Raw genomic sequence first — 7530 nt, forward strand, 5'->3', positions numbered from 1 at the left:
GAACAGGGTAATAAGACACCCTGTCATTATAGTGGATCTGCCAACTGATCGTTTAATAATTGGTAGTGATCTCCTGAAACGGTTAAGCACCATAATTGATTGCATAAATAATTTAATTTGGTCACAAGTAAAAAGACCTATTAATTATGAGCGGTCCGGTATATCTCACACCCAACATAACTGTCATGTGGTGGAAGAGAAGCCAGATGCTGTGGAGATTCATTTCAGGAATGAGTCTATACCTGAAATCACTATCCTATAAGTAGATAATCAGACTCTTTTAAGTGGCTATGATTGTAATATTTTTAACATTTTGCATGGAAAGATAGCAAATATTTTCTTAGATGGCTATGTATTAACCATATCTCTCCACATTGGGGATCATAAAATCCCTAAAGGGGGAGGCCACACTCAATACCTCATAGGAATTGAGAGAGTTAAGGATGATCTATTTATCCCTATGCAAGTGCATGACCTTGGAAAAACCAAGTATGCCAAATTGAGCCTAAAACAGGAAGGTAGCTATATAAGCAAAGACTTATTAGCGGAAATAGCTGAACCTAAAGTGATTATATATCTTTCTCCTCAAGATCTATTGGTCCATGACCTGGATGACAAGTGTGGAAGCTATAACATCACAGCTAAATGCTCATTATCTATCTCCATAGGTAATAAATCAGCGAAGCACCTGTTTTTAGTTTTAAATAATCCCCATAATCAAATATATAAATGCATATGTATACACACACACATATACATACACCATGTCATATACCTTATTACAAATATAGTGAAAACAGATTGCACTCCGGACTTCCAGTATCAGCAACAAAGAGTATAGATAGTCAGCAGGAAAAGCGCACTCCAATAGGCATTTTTCAATTTAATCACTGTTTATTATGAACGTTTTCGGATCAACAGGTCCGTCTTTAGACAAATAAGTGAAGCAACATAAACTTACCCTTTACCAAACTTATATTAAGTGCAGCAGACGCCGGTCTCCACACTCTTCAGGGTAGACACGCCCTCCAGTGTGACATCATCCCGGGCAACATGGGGCCGGTCCCAAATACATTCTTAAAAACATATAACAATATTTATTGAATGACCTGACAAGAAGATCTTACAACCGCTATACATTGGTATACTTAGTACAAGCAACACATCTTTTGAACTGTATATTAAATTGTGTTAGCCGTTCCGGACATCAAAAAATATGCCATAAGGTTGTCATAGCAACCAAGAGAAACAGGGAGCGTGATAGGCTATGAGTATGGTGAATGCCGAAACGCGTAAGCAGGGACGCTACCCTTGAGTGCTGTGCTGTGTTATGATGCCATGAATTGATTTTATGCAAGTTTGCCATAAGCTGCTACAAGTTGAATAAAAATTATATTTTATGTATGGAATTGCCTGGTGCTCCTATTTCATTTTGCTATTTGTAGGCTCATTAATCACAAAAACAGAATCTTGGTTGCTATGACAACCTTATGGCATATTTTTTGATGTCCCGAATGGCTAACACAATTTAATATACAGTTCAAAAGATGTGTTGCTTGTACTAAGTATACCAATAGTAGTATATATATATATGGGCTCAAAATTTCAGGTCATAAGCTACTAGCCAGGCCAAAATGTTACTCACCACTTCTGATTCCTACCTGCCCAGACCACACCCCTACTTCACCCCATCTTTGCATATGCTTAGCCATTGTAAAATACATTATTGTGCAGTCATTTTTAATATTTTTTATAATATAGTATAACAAATTAAATAATGCTACATACAATAATAGATTAACAAAAATAAGTGCATAGCAGTTAGCAATATCGACTTGGTGGTTCTGGGTAAAACAAATGCTGGATAGAAAAAGGAAGTTGTTGAAGTGAGAGAGTGCTGAGAGTGCTGAGAGTCATGGAAGGTCATAGCAGACCTGGATATTTTCTTTAAATAATTATTATCTCTCCCTTCTCTCTCTTAACTATATTTCTCCCCTCCCTCCTCTCTTCAATCTCTCTTTTACCCTCTCCATTATCTCTCAGGCCAAATCTTCTCTTTTTTTTTATAAAAATTAAGGTTGAAATAAAGGCATACAAATTATATATTTCCATCAAGTATGATTACATGGTAGTATCAAATGCTTAGAACACAGTTGTCTATACAAAAAAACAAAAAGGAGCAATAAGAAATAAATCCAGCAATCAACAGTTAGACAGTATGCCAAACTATATACCTTCTAAAATGCTCAGGAGGCAGCTTTTGGACCTCATACCCATAGAGAATATTGATCACACCAGAAGGTATCCTGAAATAAAGGAGACCACTCATGGGTCTCATATAATAAACCTCAGTTTTCTATAAGTTTAACATACAACTCAGCATATGTATAATTATGACAGTGAGATTAGTAAAACATATACCGTGGGAACAGAAGTTTGACGCCTATTAAGATGGAGCAATGCGCTATACAATAGTAGGAGGGCCTTAAATTAAGTGTTCTATAAGTTTCTTCAACATCTGGACTTCAACCTAGGGGACAGTTACAATCTGTTAGATATATCAATAATACTAAGAATTGCAGCTGCTAGACACAGCATAAGCAAAACATGTAATCTACAGTTATAGGGTGTTAAGAGCCAGCTAGAGTTTGACTTAGAGGGAGGGTAGGGCCAACAGGTGGCTATGTAGGGGCAATAAAAGTAACGTTAAAAAAAAGTAAAGAATAAATTGTTAGCTTCAAACTCTAGAGCTAATAAATGTGTAAATGGAGAATGTAACAGATAAACATAGGGTAACATGATTATATTTACTGTATGTTAAGCTAATAATTTCAATGTTAGGCTATACCCATTCCAAATACATTAATATATCAGGCTCATGAGCTGTCATTAAGAATATATCTAGAAATAGGTGCACTAAAAAATACAAAATTAGAAGCAATATGTATAAGAAATTATACAGAATAGCATAATAATGTTACATAATACTCACACTATACTTTGACATGCATCTCAGCATTATAATCTGTATTTCCCATGTAAAGTAAGATTAACGCCTTCTAAAAAATAGTAGCTATTTGTAGGGTGGTTGTACAGAGAATCCAGGAAATCTTTATATGGTTGTAAGAATTGTGTCCCCTAGTAACCATATAGCTCTAACCACACCGTCTCTCCATTGTAACGATGCTATAGTATACTTGCTATAGGCAAATAGTTTGCACTTCCAGAGTTGCTAGTTTTTCAGGTTTCCTCTCAGAGAGCTCCAAAGCGTCAATGGGATTGTAGATGAGTAACAGGCTTGCAGTGGATAAGCATATCCCTATACTTAAACTTGGTGTCATCTATCTCGGCCGATAGCGTACTGCAACACATTAGTGTAGTAGCAGGCCAAGGTAAAGCATCTGGTAGTGTCCCTTGAGGACTATTCAAAGCGGGAGGTGGAGCAGTACGGACTGTGGTTAGGGGTTCTTGTCCGCTGCTATTGCTGCTAGATATATCAAAAAAAGGGGGGAAAGAGAGATGAACAAAAAGTGTGAGCACTCAAAGAAAAAAAGAAACCAATATATATAAATGCCCTGAAGGCAGTTAAAAAGAGGGGGGACACAACAGGGAATGAAATAAAATATAACTTTTAAGAATTAATTTGTAAAAAATAATGTAATGTGTTTATTAAAACTTAGATTAATAACTGAAAATGATAAGTTGGCAACCGAATAGTAGTAAGGATAATTACTTAGTATAACAAATAGCTATAGAGGTTAAGGCTACCACCTACGAATAGCACCAAATAACTGAAAGCTAAAGAAAAAGAGACAAAGTCTCACCACAATTAAAGTAATACTATTAAATGGTGCAACTTTAAAGGGTAGCAGCGTAAGAGAAAAAATTAGTTAATACTAAGAAACTGTAGATCTGCAAATTAGCAAGCTACCTAAGAGAAAGCACCGTAACCAATTAACTACAAAAAGAGGCTTAGCCTCGCAACAGTTAACACTAATAAAGGTGCAATTCAAATGGTAGCAAAACAACTATTAAAAGCTCAAGTGAGGTTAAGCAAATAGGAGGGTTGCCAACTCAGGAGACCGCCTGATGCGCATTTCGCCGACAAACGGCTTTGTCAAAGGCTAACCTGAGTTGGGTATGCCCTCTTCCTTAAGTCCAATCAAAGATCAAATCAGAAAATGGTTGTAATCACACACCCCCATATTAACCTATCACGTAACTGGCTACAGGATTGGTTATCCAGAATGAAGCGTAAGAACACGTCCACGGATAATCAAATCGTATTGCAGTGATGTTCAGCTTATAGACAGCCATAATTGTATTTCAATACTGATATTGTTTGAATAACATATGTTGAAGACAATCCGATATGGGATTATGTTTTACAAGAATAAGGGGAATATTTTAAAACCCACTAGTATACGATCTAAATATGAATACACCGACAAGACAAATCAAGAGTGTTTTAGTAGCGTGTGTGAATGTCTGACAAATGTGGGAGTATTATAAAACTTCAACGTGTGCTATCTAAATGTAAATACACAGACAAAAAAAACATAGTTTAATACTTTGAGAAGAACGCTGAACATATCGTGTTGCTCTCAGGGAGGGATATCCGTCCCGTTTAGCAACAATAGCTTGGTTTAGGTATTCTTTTTCATTCCTAGTATACCGGCCCGAGCAGGAGTAGTTAATTTACACACCTTATCACACATTAGCACATTTTCATAGTGCACTAGTTATTAATACCTATACTTCCCTTCCAACCTGGTTACTTTGTTATTATTTGTTCAAACAAGTATCTATATTTACTTACATTTCTAACATTTGTCTATCAACAAGAAATGTAGTGTTTTTAAACAGCAGGGCAGCAAACGTTGAATTTTTCATTGCTGTCTTTTTTGCAGCAACAATAAAAGTAAAATTTTAAAGGCTATCCAGCATTTGCTACCTATTTTTAATATATATTGTTGATTGTGCCTAGAGGCATTCTTTTCACCCATTTCCATAGGTTATTTTTTGTTGGATATATTTTTTAATGCCTAAGCACAACTATTTGTTTTGATCCATGATACAAAAATAAACAAGGTCTACAGGTAGAGAATACTGTACAATATAATCCCTATACTTAATAATTAAATTAAAATGAGTGTATACTGTCCCTTTAAGTTAAATCTCTCCAAAACTGAGCTCTTTATTTCCCCCCTTTCCAAAATCTCTACCCTTTAGCTTTCAATAATTGTTGATAATAAAATTGTTACCCCAACCCAGCATGCCTGATGTCTTGGGGTCACATTTAACTATTTCTCTTTCTTCCACTCCTCGCAGAAAGTCTTTGACCAATTCCTGCAGTTTCCATGTTAAAAACATCTCCATAATTTGACACTTCCTCACACAAGACACAACTAAGATTTTAATCCACTCCCTCATAATTTCCTGCAGTGACTATTGCAACTCCATCCTCTCTGGTCTCCCTAGCTGTCGTCTATCTCCTTTAAAATCCATAATGAATGCCTCTGCCAGGCTGATCTTCTGTACCTGTTGCTTTTCATCTGCTGCACCTCTCTGCCAATCTCTTCACTGGCTTCCTCTAGCCTCCAGAATTAAACACAAAATCCTGACTCTGACACTCAAGGCCATCAATAGCACTTCTCCATATCTCAGACCTCATCTCCAAATACTCTCCCTGCCGTCCCTTCGGTCTGCTCAAGATCTCCTGCTCTCTTGCTTCCTCCTCACATTCCGTCTGCAGGACTTCTCCAGAATGGCCCCTATTTTGTGGAACTCTCTGCCTCGCTCCACAAGACTCTTCCCTAGTTTTGAAAGTTCCCATTGCTACTATATGCATACAATATTGGCTAACCTTTCCTTACCTAAATTCTTCTCCTCCTTTTTGTCATCCCCTTGAACCCCCTTAGCATGTAATCGTAGCCCAGCTGTTTTGTAGATCACCTTCTTGAGAACTGATTTACAACATTGCAACTCTACCCATTTATATATAAATGTTAACTTGCAAATCATACCTATGTATATAGCGCTGCAGTGCACAATCTGTTGGCACTCTACAAATAACTGATAATAATAATAATACTTGTACTACATGTTTAGCCCATTTGCATGGCAGAAATTGGTTTTGTTTGAATATAAAGTGTTCTAACAAAATAGAGAATTGTATTTTTTACACTACAAATTCCTTTTATGTTTCACTACAATTACAGGCTCACTATAACCACTGTACTGATTAATATATTTCTCCTACAAATTCATTTTGATATTTTGGAGTGTAAAGATGTAAGCTGTCTTCAAATTTCAAGCAAACATGCAGCTGTTTGGTTTGCAAATGTGACTAAAGTTTCCCATGGTTCTATATAGGGTTGCACCGATACCATTTTTTTAAGACCGAGTACAAGTACCGATACTTGTTTTCAAATACTCGCCGATACCAATTACCGATACTTTTTTTTTAATGTCATGTGACAGTTTACCAAGCACAATACAGACTAATTATTTAAGATTCCTTCTTTATAATTATGAAGGACTGTAGCTCAAAAGACATTATGAAATAATAAAACAGGTTTTATTTGTCACAAAGTTCACAGAACATGTTTAGAAATAAAAATATTACAATAAAATATATTAACAACAACAATAAATAACAAATATAAAATTGCAACCAACCAAAAGTGCCATACAGTAAAAAATAGAACAGAATACTGTTTAATCATGGTGAACAACACTATGGGCTAGATTACATTTGACTGGTAAGCTTTACCAATGCTCTCATTAAACGTCCTACTCCATTAAAGGCTATGGAGTTGGAAATGTGAACAGAGCATTGGTAAAGCTTACCAATCGAATGTAATCTAAATCTATTCCTATAATTGCAGGATGAGTGTTCATTGGGATTAACTTAATTTTTCCTATGAGTACTCTTCCTGCAATTCTATAAGCTAAGATGTTCCTCAGAGTACAGTATGTTTTGAACATAATTGTGCAAGATGAGAACTAGCAGTATAAAAGGCAATCTAGCAATTAGAATAATTTTTCAAAAGTTAGTGGCAAGTTCTTTTTAAGGAACAGAACAGAAGCATCTCTGCATGTTCAGCTATAAGTCTGTTTTTGCTATCAGTAAGGAGGTTCAACTTTCCACACTACTGCATGGGGCAGAAAGATATTTTTGGGCTATTTTAGCCAGAGCTGGAAATCTCAGTGTATTAACTGCCCAGTACTTCAGGGGTTTGTCTGAACGCAGTACAGTGATCTCTCCTACAATAATACAAATAAGAGCAATTTGTATTGGCAGAACAGTAGTAAACAATTTTTAGTTTAGTCTCCACTACAGCTTTAAATGAAATGGGAACATGCAGTTTGAAAAAGACACCACAAGATAGCATATGGGTAGTAAGTGGAGGTATCGGTTTAAGTATCGGTGCATTTGCACGAGTACAAGTACTCATGCAAGTACTTGGTATCGGTACCGATACTAGTATCGGTATCGGTGCAACCCTAGTTCTATACAATACCTAT

Source organism: Bombina bombina, chromosome 6 (genome assembly GCF_027579735.1).
Source record: "Bombina bombina isolate aBomBom1 chromosome 6, aBomBom1.pri, whole genome shotgun sequence".
Classification (NCBI taxonomy): Eukaryota; Metazoa; Chordata; class Amphibia; order Anura; family Bombinatoridae; genus Bombina; species Bombina bombina.